At 40.8% G+C, this 15,606-nt stretch overlaps 1 pseudogene; it reads right to left on the reverse strand.

Annotated features, from left to right (window-relative positions):
- Window positions 1–5,675: 5,675 nt before the first annotated feature.
- Window positions 5,676–6,667, reverse strand: LOC147666040 (uncharacterized; annotated as a pseudogene).
- Window positions 6,668–15,606: the final 8,939 nt, after the last annotated feature.

The following is a 15,606-nucleotide window of genomic DNA, read 5'->3' on the forward strand; positions in this document are numbered from 1 at the left end:
TCTGCTGGCACTACTATGTCAAATAATCCATCCAAATCAATCCACAAAACTTTTGACACTTTTGCAAATCTATCTACCTGTCGATACCATTCTACTGGTTTCTCTCTCAATCTCGGGAAATCATTAGTGAATGACAATATATCTTGTCTGGTCCAAGGAATATGTACATATCCTCCTCCAGGTATTTCTCTCATGGGGCATTCAGTTACCATTACTTCTTTTTCCCTGACGGGAAAAGCTAAAGTGGATTTATCACTACTTTCTTCTCTTTTCTTTGCCCATTTGAGTCTCCATTTGCTTACATCTCCTCATTTTCGCAACAGCACAATTAAGTCTTTTATCTGAGATATTTTCCCAGCTGTATTCATATTTTCAATGTCTTTTTCTGCAAAGTCCACTCTGTATGATTTCTGCAACGATTTGAATTTTGAAAATTCCACTCCTAATTCACTTGCTAAATCCTCTAATTGGTCATACACCGTTTTTGCTTTCCATGTGATGCTTTTACACATAAACATAAGTTCATCATCCTGATACGTGTTTAATCTATCTGTTCCAAATATTAATTCTTCCATATCTACTTTTAGCTTTGCTACATCCAATACTTTTGGTTCGTTTTCTTTTAATTTTAAAGTTTTAATCCAGTCACTCAATCCTTTTCTGACGGTCCTACAGGAGTTTGTATTAAATCTATTTTATCTAGACTTTTCTCTGGTGTTGCAGAGTCAGATTCTGCACCAATTGGGTAACTGTATAACGAACTTTGGTTAAGAGTCAATTCAGGTGGATTTACATTAACAGTCCGTTTTATTTCTGACAAATCAGGATAAATATTTCCTCTCACTTTTTGCAAACCTTGTTGTAACGAGATTGTCAAGCTTGGTTCTTTTATTCTCTGATTTTCAAACACTGGTATTACCGCCCCTATTGTTACAGGGAAAGTTACTTCTTCCAATTTTTTTTTTTTATTAAGGTTCTGAATTAGTTCATGTGCAGAACGTTCGTAATCAGAAATACTTGGTTGCACATCACTTCGAATTTCACTGCTTTGCACAATTTTGTGCGAGTCATTCGTTTGCACAGGAGTACCTGCAATTCTGGCTTCCACAACAGGAATATTTGGAATATATCTGACTTTTACTCTGTCTGGCACATCTTTCAAATTTGAATATTGTCTTGGGGTTTCACTATTTCTCTCATTTACAGATGGGGCACTTGGAGTAGTCCATAAAGAACTTGGCTAATATGGAGGTGGTCTCGTATTTAATATTTCTTCTAACACAGCATCTTCTGATTCACTATCACCATAATTTTGATTTGTAGTTTCAATATTCTTTTTCTTTTCCGTATATTTCCGACCTTCATACTCATCCACCAACCTAACTGGATCCATTCCATTGAACATATTACCATTTCTCCATTGACGCATTCTACTCTCATGTGTTTCTCCCCATAAATCTCGACCTCTACCCTTTGGTCTGAGATGTTTACATAATCTTTCACTCTCTTGATTGTGCATCTCATCTTACCATTCAACTAAAGCCTCAAACTGTGTCGGTCTAGGTCTCGGTTCAAGTTTCATCATTTTGTCTCTCAAATTTCTCAAAACTGCTAAATCAAATGATCCTTCCTCAGGAAAAGCTAACACACCATCATCCTGAGTATATCTTGCCCAATTCTCTAACCAAATACATGTATGATATCCATATTTTGATCATTCATCACAAGGGAGGGAAGAGGAATTTAAGTCCATTCAGTTCCCCTGAATAGGTTCCGTGGTAATCAAAAATGGGAATGGACACTGGTATCTACAATAACCATTGGTTATGTTTGAGAACCCTCATAGACGCTTTGATTTTGATGTTGCGGTGTATCTTTTTATCCACCCCTTGTCTAGCGCCATGGCATAGTCATCGGGTTATCAAATAACGTGCTATATGCCTGCCTCACCAGAGGCAACCTCTGGTAAGTGTAGAAGTGTCCAGAAATTATAGGGACAACTACAGAGGGATAGTGTGTAGAGCGATCAGAAAAATTATTATTAAAAGGCAGTGTCGCACCAAAACCAAAATTTATTATAAAGAGGTGGGCACTGTAAGTTAAAACTTGAATAGTGGTTTATTAGGTAATCAAGTTACTGGATTACCATATGTCTCTATAGATAGGTCGACATGTTTCAGCTCTCCTGGGCCCAAAAGGGTCTGTGGAGCTTTCATCAGGACAATACAAAAAATGGGGGGGGGGTTTGATACTCACACAACTTGTGTAGTGTTCAATAATTGTATGAGACTCTCATACTGAGATTCCTGTATTGTGGGAACAAAATTAACATTAAGTTTTCTCAATGTAACATTAACGATAGCATATAGCTTGCATACAAATAGTCTTTGTAGTCAGCAAGAAAATAAATGGTAATTTTAACTCGCGAGCATTTATTTCTATGTAGCGTGCACAGCACTGTGGGCACTAGGAGGGAAAATAGAGCTGAGAAGAGGAGAACAATTCAATAGGTCGGTTCACTGTCGGTAGGCATTGCACTGAGGCGTATATACACATAGCATTCCTTGTAGTCGCTAGGACTAAAACATTTTGTGCGGCATATGTTGCTCTCTATGTGTATCATTAGGGTGTGTTGTTAATGTAAATCACCCTATGTCATTATTAACAAGTCTCACCAGCGCGGGGTGAAATTTCTTACAGTTATCACGCAAAAGCTAGTACGGACTAGTAGATATGCTATGTCTGCATTAGACAACTTTTCCAATGTTGACAATATATGTTACAGACAAAAACAGATATATTCCTTGTAACAAGTACTACAAATACGTTAGGTAGTGGAGAGTTATCTGACAACAACGTTTCTGCATTAATGTATTGTAAATACCTTCGTTATTGGTCAATCTCTCCACATCAGGTAGCAAAAGAGTTGCATTAAAAGTGGTCTTTGCTGGAATAGTGAGACATTCTTACCTACGTGTAGGAGAGCATTCGCTCCTAGTGCTGACTCTGCCCCTGGAAAGTGGGGTGGTACTTCTTCCTCCTCTATAAATGGTGTAAAAATAGATGAGGGGTTCACAGGGATTGCAAAGATACCTTAAAGATGGTGGTTCTTAAAGGGCCGGCAGTGCACTTATTAACGTCGGTATAGATTTATCCATAATAAGTATGTGAATGCTTATGGTGTCAGTCACGTGCATATCTAGAACAATTAAGGTTTGTGTGAGTGGTTGCCATGACTATTGGTGATATAACATTGTTGGAAAAGGGCAGTGTTTGTGTTGACTAACGTGCGATCACAAATGGATCTCTGTCAGTAGGGACTATTGCCAGACGGCAACACATAGGAATCCTGCCCAGCTGGTAAGTAGTAAAAAAGGAAAAAAGGATGCATACTTAACATTATTTGATGATCTTGATCATTTTTGCAAGGATACTAGATAATGTACTAGAGCGAAATTAATAGAACTGGTGCCATGGAATATTGTCATTCATCCCTGATATGTGGGTCTTGAGGCGATTAACCCATCTTTGTTCCTTTTCAAAAAGAATCTGTTCAGCGTTGTTATTTTTGTCATGGAGCATCTCTAAGATTGTCCATCTGAGGTCGTCACATGTATGTCCTGCCTCCACAAAATGTGTACAAAGTTTAGTTGTGCTTTTCTTTAGTCTCACGTTGCTCCTATGTTCTTCTATACGTATTTTGACCTTTCTGCAGGTCATGCCTACGTTTTTCTGTTGGCAGGGACATGTCACAAGGTACACCACATGTGCGGAATTACAATTTGTGTGTTGTCTTTGGGTCCAGACTAAGCCCTCGGTAAGTCATAATGTTTTTGTAGTGTTGGTAAATTCACAAACTCCACAAGTTCCACAAGGGAAGTGACCAGTTACAGGGGCCATATTGATATTTCTGATGGTGGTTGTAGTAGGTCTTTTTTTAGGACGAGTGTGAACCAACACTTCCCTCAGATTCTTGGTCCTCCTGTTTGCGAATCTTGGCTTGGGCCAATTAAAGTACCTGATGTAATTATCTGCCAGTTTTTTCTCATCAATTTTTGTACATCATAGGTTGCCGGGTAGTAGGTTGTAATACACGTTACAAGATTTTTAATCGGTTCTTTTTGATGGGTCTGTAGAAGACACTCACGAGGCTGATTTTTTGCTTGTTTTTTGCACTTAGAGATTACCAGGGGCGTGTAATCTCTCGCTCGTAGTTTTTTACTTAGCACTGTTGCTTGTTGTTTGTAGTCACTTTCTTTGCTGCAGTTGCGTTTGTGTCGAAGGAACTGGCTATATGGGAGATTGTCTCTGAGAGGTTGAGGATGATAACTCAGATATGACAAGAGACTGTTCTTAGCTGTTGGCTTTGTCTAGGTCTTTATCTCTAATTTCCCATTTTCAGGGAAGATTGTGAGGTCTAAGAAGTCAATTCTTTCGTTGCTTGCAGTAAAAGTGAACTTGAGCCAGCGATCTCTACCATTTAACCACTCCATGAATGTGGTCAGATTTTTGTTCGTGTCCCAGATTAGCAGAATATCATCGATGTAACGTTTCCAGTATAATATACTGGAAACTTATGGATTATCATTGTTTAGAACACATTTTTGCTCGAATTGACTAACATACAGTCCTGCTACCGATGGAGCGAAAGCGCTGCCCATAGAAGTACCATGGCACTGTAAAAAGAGTTGATCATTGTATTCGAAATAATTCTCTTTTAAGGCTAACCAACAGCATTCTAGGATGAAGTGGCGAGGGGTCTGGTGTGACCACTCTTCTAGAAACAGTAGATCTTCAAGCATTTCCATTGTGTCATCCTGTGGTAGGCTCGTGTACAGCGATTCAACATCTAATCCTACTAGAATCATAGTCTTAGGGTCGAATTATTTCTCAGCGATCTGTATCAGAAGGTCACCGGTGCCCTTTAGGTCGGTCGGGGTTTTTTTAACTAAGGGGTTGAGATACTCATCCGCAAACTTTGAAAGAGGCTCTAGAAGCGAACCAATTCCCGAAACTATCGGGCGTCCCGGTGGACGGGACTTGTTTTTGTGAGTTTTTGGTAATGAGTAAAAAAATGGAACTTTCGGTACTCTCGGTGTCAAAAAATCTGCTTCCTTCTTGGAAATCCATCCCTTTACTTCAGCCTCATGTATCATTATTGCGATGGTGTTGACAAGTCTTTCCGTAGGGTCAAAATCAAGTCTCTTGTAAAAATTCTCATCAGACAGTAGTGCAAGGCATTGCTGGTTGTATCCTTCTTTTGTAAGAATCACCACCCCACCACCCTTGTCTGCTGGTTTTATAATTGTGTTGTCATTATCTCTTAGTTCTCCAAGGGCTCGTCTCTCTTTGTTGTTAAGATTTTGGAAAGTTTTTTTCTTGTTATCCAAATTATCAATCCCTTTTAGAATTGCGTGTTCGAATGCTAGTATTTCAATTGGGACAGCATTGTTTGGTGGTGAGAATTTAGATTTTCTTCTCAATGTTGTGGCTCCGTCTTTTGGTTGACTAGGAGATCCGTCAAAAAAGGATATTCAACTTCAATGTTCTGCAAAATTCAGACAACTCACATTTAAGTTTGAAAGGATCTAGAGGAGGGGTAGGGACAAAGCCGAGGCCTTTATTAAGGATGGTCGTTTGTTCCTTGGTCAGAATAGAATCTGTCAGATTCACAATTAGTGACTCTTCTTGTTCAGATCCGTCTGTGCTGATGACATGCTTCGTGTTTGTACGTTGGGTGAATGGTCCTGCCATGTTAAGTTTTTCTTTTTGCCTCTGAGTTGGTTTTGGCCTCTTCCTAAAAAAGGCTGTTGCGGTTGGTGTGAGTGGTTGGAATTTGGTAACATTTGGTTACCCATTTGTGGCTGCTGTTCAGTTCCCGAATTGTAGGGATTCATCCATCCACCAAAAGGAGGCATAAACGGTTGAAAAAAGGGCATTGGATCCCCGGAAAGAACGGTGGTCTTTGCCATCTGTTTCCTCTATTTCCACGTCGTGGGCCTCGGAATCTGGAATTGTTACGTCCTCTTCTCGACACTGGTTGATCTGAGTTGCTTTCTGAGCCATCGGAGGACCACCTTGTCAAATCTGCATCAGAGGCATTGTCTGTCACTGTGTAGTCTTCTTTCGAATAGGGGTGCATCCATTCTTGACTAAACTTTTTAAGATCTTTTGCCAGTTTCTGTAATTTGTTTTGCATTAGGAACTCTTGTGTTTCATCCATTTCTTTTGTGATCTCATCTAGTCGTTTTTTGTAGACTTGAGGGTTAATGCTGTTTTTCAATTGGTTTTCACAAGTTAGAATCTCCACTAATAGTGCTTCTGATAGTCTTTTGGCTGTCTTTATTATGAGAACTAAGTAGTCTAAGGTACACTTCCAAGATATAGAAGACCAATCTCAACGAAACGCTAGGTCGTGAAGAAAAATTCTAGGTGCATTAGATATCCATAGGCCTCTAGGTGCTGTTTTTGTTCTCAGGTATTCGGTCATGATAATTCCATGAATAGCAGTTCGAATCTGTTCTCTTTTTTTGTTGGTTAGAGTATCCCATTCATCGGTCTGAGCGATGGCTTGTGTGAAATCTGCATTTTGTAATAAAGGCTGTGCTGCTAGAATTTCGTCTATGTCACTTCCAGTGAAACTGAGACCATTATTATTCTCCATCATTCAATGCTCAATGTTTCAAAAACACACCTCCATGCTAGCGAGATTATTAGCAAGGGTGTTCTGCTCCCGCAGCTGTACGCTGCTTAAAGTAATTCATCACAAGGGAGGGAAGAGGAATTTAAGTCCATTCAGTTCCACTGAATAGGTTCCGTGATAATCAAAAATGGGAATGGACACTGGTATCTACAATAACCATTGGTTATGTTTGAGAATCCTCATAGACGCTTTGATTTTGATGTTGCGGTGTATCTTTTTATCTGCCCCTTGTCTAGCGTCATGGCATAGTCATCGGGTTATCAAATAACGTGCTATATGCCTGCCTCACCGAGGCAACCTCTGGTAAGTGTAGAAGTGTCCAGAAATTATAGGGACAACTACAGAGGGGTAGTGTGTAGAGCAATCAAAAAAATTATTATTAAAAGGCAGTGTCGCACCAAAACCAAAATGTATTATAAAGAGGTGGGCACTGTAAGTTAAAACTTGAATAGTGGTATATTAGGTAATTGAGTTACTGGATTACCATATGTCTCTATAGATAGGTCGACATGTTTCAGCTCTCCTGGGCCCAAAAGGGTCTGTGGAGCTTTCGTCAGGACAATACAAAAAATGGGGGGGGGGGGGGGTTTGATACTCACACAACTTGTGTAGTGTTCAATAATTGTATGAGACTCTCATACTGAGATTCCTGTATTGTGGGAACAAAATTAACATTAAGTTTTCTCAATGTAACATTAATGATAGCATATAGCACGCATACAAATAGTCTTTGTAGTCAGCAAGAAAATAAATGGTCATTTTAACTTGCGAGCATTTATTTCCATGTAGCGTGCACAGCACTGTGGGCACTAGGAGGGAACATAGAGCTGAGAAGAGCAGAATAATTCAATAGGTCGGTTCACTGTCGGTAGGCATTGCACAGAGGTGTATATACACATAGCATTCCTTGTAGTCGCTAGGACTAAAACATTTTGTGCGGCATATGTTGCTCTCTATGTGTATCATTAGGGTGCGTTGTTAATGTTAATCACTCTATGTCATTATTAACAAGTCTCACCAGCGCGGGGTGAAATTTCTTACAGTTATCACGCAAAAGCTAGTACGGACTAGTAGATATGCTATGTAAGCATTAGACAACTTTTCCAATGTTGACAATATATGTTACAGACAAAAACAGATACATTCCTTGTAACAAGTACTACAAATACGTTAGGTAGTGGAGAGTTATCTGACAACAACGTTTCTGCATTAATGTATTGTAAATACCTTCGTTATTGGTCAATCTCTCCACATCAGGGAGCAAAAGAGTCGCCTTAAAAGTGGTCTTTGCTGGAATAGTGAGACAAACAATGCACTGGCTATTAGTGCCCCATTAAGCTTGGTTATTGTAGATACCAGTGTCCATTCCCATTTTTGATTATCACGGATCCATATTTTATATTTTGATGACATATAAGAAGCTGGCGTTTTTGGTGGAGAAAGTAATTTTCCCTCTCTAGTCACAATTTCTTTGTCTTTTGTAAATGCATTCTTTAATTTCTTAAACCATGAAGGTCTTTTCTTCTCTTCTTTGTAATAGTAAGACATTTTTCCGTAATTCTTTGTCTCACAAAAGATCGCCCACTTCCCTGATTGCTGTCTCCGTACACCAACCTATAGCAGCGCGGTTCACACTAACGCACCAATTAGAACACAATACATTTTTCTAAGTGCTTAACCAATCGCTTTGCTGCTTTTTCGTGATGAACCTATCAGCTCCTACTCTGACTTGGTCACGAGGACCAATCCCAGCGCGACACTTTTGACGTCACCAGCGCTCCGGCTTCTGCAGCGCCGATTAACCCTTCCCTTATAAGGATTTTTCAAGAAGCCGAATCTACAAGTTATTTTACAAAATCAGTTAGTTACTTACACAAAACAATTCCACTAATCTGTTTCGCTAATAAAGTGATAGAATTTTCTCAATCACACAAATATTCTGTAACCGGAGTTGACGACGCTTATCTCCTCAGAATTTTTTAGACTCATCGATAAAGCAACATTACTGGCCTTACCCTTCTATCAGGCAATAACTAACTTGTTTCTCTAGGAAAGCACATACAGAGATCTTTTTCACCTCCTTAGAGACAATCCCAGAGTTTCACTTGAACGCATATTGCAATTTCATTTACACACGTTCATACAGAAATCCCTTCCTCAAATATACGTGAACTCTGTATTATCAGTAGGCAGCACTCCCGTCTAGCCTACCACAGAATTCCTCTATCGTTAGTAAAGTAGACGCCACTCCTTTACCCTTCTAACAAGCTCAGGTTAAGTCCTACTATTTTCTTCAGCAATAAGTTTTAGTCAGGATACGCAATGATCCCTATACTTGAAGGCTGAGATTTCATAGACTACCTTCACTATACTTTTATCCTTTCACACCTAATGTCCCTAAACAGTGATATGCGACAATACCACCGCAGTATATGACAATACTACTTCTTTGAAACAGACTAATGCACTGTGCAACTTTACTTGCCACACTTCCTCTGCCTGCAGACAGAGGTACTAGCTTCACGCAACCCTTAGAAGCCTTTTCAGGACTACATATAACATAATACGAACTCAGCAGATGTTAGTCATAATTCTGTATATCAAACTCTATACATAATCCTAGCTAATTTCCTTAGCAACCACTACTCTGCTACCAAGATACAACTGCTACAGCGGGACTCCAAAAATAAATTCTAAATTACCATGGCCATTTCCTCAAATCTTCGGAACACACATTCATTCAACAGTGGGGCCCATTGCACTTCACACTGACTCTGTTCATTTAATTTGGCTTCAAAGATTTGGCCAACAACCCAGGAGTCCTGCTATAACATTGGCGGAGTGTCTGAACCTATTTAACTATTTATTATTTACACCTGCAGTTTGAAGCAAATTACCATGGTTTCTTTAAACACCTTTTTATTCAGACACACCCCCATAAAGGTAATGGATCTGCTAGAACGAAAATTAGACGTAGGAAGAATCAAAGACCAGCTTTTACTTCTTCATTTATCTAATTTTTATTCAAAAGCAAACTTTTAGTATGTCCGACATTTAGGCATTTAATAATTCTTTATTCAGTAAAAATCTTTAACTTTATTTCAGAAAATGATCATTTATTTTAAAGCTCAGAAATAGACATTTTATTTAGAAAGTGCAGCAAAAGTTTTAGCAAAGAACAGATAGTTCCAATTTCAATCTCTCTTAACATCCCTAACTAACACCCTCATCTTATCCTAACAGTCCTGTAAAGGAAAAATATTCAATCATTAAAGAGTCTCTTACATATCCAGGAATCGATCATCAGTCCGGCAGCATCTCCAGAGGAAATCGAAAAGAGCGATGCCTCTAGGCAAAATCAGGGGTTTTTATACACTAATTGTCTGACTTTATCTATCGAAAAAGTAACTTTCATCACCAATTCGTGTTCTGATTGGACACATTTGGGTAGATGAGCACTTCCTAATCATTACAGCATGTTTTTCACGACGATTCAGCAGAAAAATAAAGGGTCTTTGTTTAAGACAGTTTATGGTCTAGGCGCTTCCTTCATTTGAAACATAGGGAAAAGTTCTCATGATCCGAGCATTACATCGTCCATGTTTGGCACCCATCCTAGGTTCCGGGGCGACTCGTCCTTGAACCTCTCCTCTGAGCACAGTCAGCTTGCTCGAGCTTGTAGGGTTAGGACGCACATGCGCAGACCAATACTCGATCGCAGAAAATCAGAACGGCCATTTTCGGACTAGGCCTCACAGGTTACATTTTGGAACTATCATAGAAACAAACACAAATTCATGTTAAATATAGAACTTAAATCCTTCTGTTTACCACCCACCGTACTAATGTTTTTCCATTAGTTGTTACCTAGCAAATAAGCCACTTATATGCATTTATACTTACATATCCAACGACCTTTTGGCACAATAACACGTACAATAAGCAGACATATGGTGCGTTTTGGTAATATTTAAGCTATGCATTAGTTCACATCACTGTAACAATATATATTAATTAATTATTTCGCTTCATGCAAGCAAAGTTAGTTTCCTCATATGTTTTCGTGTATGCAATTTACTCTAAGGTTGGTTATTCAACTACATCACACCATTAGTAATTATTATCGTTATGGAATATTGATTTTGAGAGGGGTGTACAAAATCTTGCTTACCACCTCGCTCCATCACTAGCATGACCCCTTCTTTGCCCTACCCACTGAATTTCCAGTTGTCCCCAAGCCTGCCCAAAAGGGCTGACTTGGAGTGGCTTCAACCTTCTGCAGCTTCATGAAGCACAGCTATGTGATCACATTAATCTGATTCCAACCTAAAGTGGGTCTAGTGGCCTTAGTATGCCTTATTACTTATCTAAACATTAATTTCTTTATTACCATTTTAGAATATACAATGCCTAAATTTTTGTTATAATCCATACGGTGCCTCCAATCTCATCATGTGCACACACTGTCCTAAACTGGTAGCACTCCAATTGTGCCCCCAATTTCGGGAATCGCTCTGCCATAATTGCTTGAAAAATCAAGAAACGTTTAACCCAATCATTGTCTCCTCCAGACTTTTCCTGTGAGGCTAATGACCCATTGACTAGAATGCGAGCATTCTTTGCACCGTTTGCTCTCCTCTTGCTCAGGCACATCTGCAATTATTTCACATGTCTACATATTTGTTTTTCCAGATCTTTTCGTTCTTCTCTCTAGGCACATGCCCACCCAAGTGGTCTTGCTCAGAATGCATATCCCCAAACAGTTGCCACCATGGAGTTCTGGACTTTTTGGTTCCGTCCAGAGGTGTCAGGGAACAACACCCAAAGACCCCGGAGTTCCACCTGCCTTGGTGCGCAAATGAACAGAAACACGGGCTTCTCGAAGGTGGCGTCAAAGACCAAAGGTTTATTACTGCAGGGACACAGAAATCACAGAATCTACACACGGGCAGAATCTAGGAGACTGTTCGATTTGTACATTGAGGGTTGCTCCTTATATACCAAAAATTGTGCTTCAGGCAAATATTTCACATGTCAGTACATTCCCAAACCTTTGTGTCTTAAACAATAAATATTTGGCGTTACACAGGAACTGTCGATAATATCTGATGCCAAACATCACGAAGAGGGGTTCCCACTAGTCCATCACAATCCCTTGTCAATATTGCATTCAAGAGCCGGACCGCCTCATCGTAAAGTTCGTTACCTCCCCCTAATAAAGGCCCAGAAGGAAAGGAGCAGAGCCAGGTGCAGAAGATAGGAAAGCGGGATAAGAGATGTTTGTGGGTTGTAAATGGGCAAGGCTACCGGCTTCGGCCGCCTAATCATGATCAGGACAATGGACAGGAAAACCAGTTCAGGTGGGCTGGCCTCGGGCAGAGGAGGCAGCCTTTGTCGAGTCATGCAGCTTCAGCGTGATCTGGTTTAAGGTGTACGTGTCATGTAAGAGGTGAATCTCCGGCTAAGGCTACGTGTCCTTAATCAAAGTGGAGTGAATGAAGTGATCAGGGGCTATTGCATATGTGAGGGCAAGGAAACACAAAATGGCGGCCATGATCTAAGATGGATGCCATGGGTAGATCAGAAATGTGTTCATAACAAGAGTGCTCTTGCTCGTATCGTAGCGAAAACACCAGGATATGCTAAATGGATCATTTGCGGTTCGCTGATACTAATATTATGTATTTCCGACAAACTTGAAAACACGGGTTCAAATCGTCACGGAACCTCAGACCCTCCTTTTGCCCTTACATAGGCAATTACTCAGTCTATATCAGAGTCTAGTTCTATACTCATCAGGTCAGTGACATGTTGTTGTATCATCATCCTTTCTCGTGCCTTTTCTCCAAACGCAGGTGGTTTCCTAAAACAGGTTGCAGCACAAAGGCCACACAGGGCTGGACCACACTGGATAATCAGGCAGCATGAGAAGAGGAATACTAATATGACACCAATGACCATTAGAACCTTCCACCCCCACGCTGAGATCAGAGTCCAAACCCACTCCATAAAGGACCAGTTTCCCTTGTCTACATGTATAGAGTCGGAAATCTTGTGTAGTTTAGAGATCGCCTCATAGACTGTTGGAGCATTATTAGGAATAAAGACACAGCAGCTCGATTGGATCATTCTGCATACCCCACCTCGGTCTGCAAGGATAACGTCTAAAACCATACGGTTTTGCAACGTCATGAGTCTATCCGCCTGAAGCTCAGCTGTTAGATTGCTAAGGGCACCAGCAGTTTCGGTAATAGTAGATTCAACTACCCGTGTTAGCTGACGTATGTTTCTACTATTGGCCATAGGCCCCCAAAACGGAAGGAAGCCTTTGAAAAAGTCTCCAGCTTCCTGACCAGCGGTATCTTCTTTGCTGAAGATACCTCTCGCTACTCTTGTTCTGTGGTAATCAGATGAAGCAGTGTATGTTGGAGGCAACAATCGAGCAATATAGCATGAACCTGAAAAGTCAGCAGGTAACCATGTATAAGCTCGGTCTTGACAAATGAAATAGGTACCCCTAGCAGTGAGGAAGGCAGGGGAAAAGTTAGCCGGAAACACATAAGTCTCAACGCACTCACTCCTCCCTAGCTGAGCTCTCGGATTTCTCCCATTACCTTGCAAACAGACCTGACCTCGGTGAGGTACGACCCAGATTGGAGTTGAGCTTTTACGCTTGCTTTCTCCTAAACTAAGGCGATACTCTGAAGTATTCCAACTCAAATACACTCGTAGTTCATCTCTAGGGTATGATGGAGTATTATTGACATCCTTGATCATGTCAATAATTCCCTGGACTAAAGCTTTGTTGGCAGAGTTATATTTAGTGGAACGTGGTGGACGTGGAGGATAGGTCTCAAGGGCATAAGCAAAGATGGTTTGAAGGGCCTGAAATGATCCATTGTAGCTGAAAGGCAAAACCAGATAGGGAATACCTTTATCCATAGTGTGGGGTATCAAGCCACACACCCAGCAGTCTGTAGTGTTAACTACCAGTTGGTGTTGGTGCAAGAGCTGTACAAAAGTGTTGTTGATGAATTCTGAGCGTCGAGCTTGCTCATGTTCTGGAAATGAGTGAAATGAGTGTATAGAAGAAACAGTAGAAGTAACAGGATCAAGGGGAGGTACTGTAGTAACTGGCACAAAAATCATTTTTATACCAAAGACTATTCCACCCACCAATGTTGCTAAAATAATCAAAAATGTAACGGCACATTGCATCAAAAAGCATTTGCTACGAAGAATTTTGTACAGTTTGTTTCTGCGAACATAAATCACATTTTCTCGTTGCAGCGCAGGAAGCTCCATCTTCTACAATCCGCTCGCGACCACTGATGATGTGTACGTAGATGAAAATGCCTCTGTCAGCCCTGGGAGTTCCCAAAACCAACAGAAAGATCGACCTTGTGTCAGATCCCCGCAAATTCAAACTAGGCACACAGCCACGACCCTACGGCTACCCAGACGGCAAGGCAATTTAAAAACAATAAACAATAACAAACTTCCTGGCTGAAAAGCAAAAGTTCAATATATATATATATATATCAAAATTACAATATGCAGTTGCCTGCTTTATTAGTCCTTTTTATGGCTTCTAAGGTTGTATCTCTTCTTCGCTGGTACTGTCTGATCGGAAAATAGTGTATCACTAGCAGCTGTTGCAGAGTTTAAGTTCGCAGGTAACAAAGTTTCTTCTGATGCTGAAGACAAATGTTCAATGTTCGAAGGAGTTTTCTCAGGAGGAGAGTCAGGTTTCAAAGTGTCAGTAATCAAATCGGCATCACTGAAAGGGATAAATTTCGGGGTGATTTCAGATTCGGAGGCACCAATTCCCTTCTTCACCCAGTCGTCAAAAGGCAGCGGCAATGGAACACGCTTTACGTGAGAAGCGTGAATCCAGTTCTTCCGGCCAGCAACACGTACAGCTGTCCTCGTTGCCAGCAGGACCTGGAAGGGGCCGATGTAGCGAGGCTGAAGATTCTTTGTCCTCGCGAAGTTCCGGACCACAATGAAGTCACCCGGTTTCAGTTGATGCCCTGGACTCTCCGGAGGCTTTGGTAGTGCATCGAAGACCTGTTGATGAATAAGACTCAATTTAGCAGTCAAGTCGTAAAGGTAGTCTATCAACATAGGATATTCAATGGAGCAAAATTGTTTAGGCCTTGGCACACCCCAGACATTTGCCGGGCGGCCAAACACAATCTCGTATGGAGAAAGCCCTATTCTAGAATGCACTGTTGCTCTCGTTGATAACAAGGCCAGAGGAAGTGCGTCTGGCCAAGCCAAACCTGTGGATGCTTGTATTTTGGCTATCTTCAGCTTGAGGGTGCCATTATAACCCTCCACTAGACCAGCTGACTGTGGATGGTTCGCACTATGAAATTTTTGTTTCAGACCTAGGCCTGCACATACACTCTGCATAACTTTCCCTACAAACTCACTTCCGTTATCTGACCATACAATCCGTGGCATTCCAAATCTAGGGAAATATTCTTTGAGAAGAATTTTGGCAGTTGATAAGGCGGTATTGTCCTTCAGTGGGTATGCTTCTATCCACCTGGAAAAAGCACAAACCACCACCAGGACGTATTTCAAGTTATTACAGCATTCCATGTGAATGAAATCTAACTGAATCACTTCAAAGGGACAGGAAGGAGGAGCGAAATGACCAGCTGGAGTTGGAGTTCCCTTACCAGGGTTATGCATCAAGCACACCATACAATTTTTTACCACTCTCTCTGCACACTTACTGATCCCATCATTCTTCGAGACCGGAGCCAACATTTTACAGATACCTTTAGAACTTATATGCGCTACTCCGTGCGCCATTGTCACTACTGCAAGCACATACGCATCCGGCAACATCCAACGTTGCTGCTCTGTCAAATCAATCCAACATCCATTCG

This window comes from Lissotriton vulgaris, unplaced genomic scaffold (genome assembly GCF_964263255.1).
Source record: "Lissotriton vulgaris unplaced genomic scaffold, aLisVul1.2 SCAFFOLD_4059, whole genome shotgun sequence".
Classification (NCBI taxonomy): Eukaryota; Metazoa; Chordata; class Amphibia; order Caudata; family Salamandridae; genus Lissotriton; species Lissotriton vulgaris.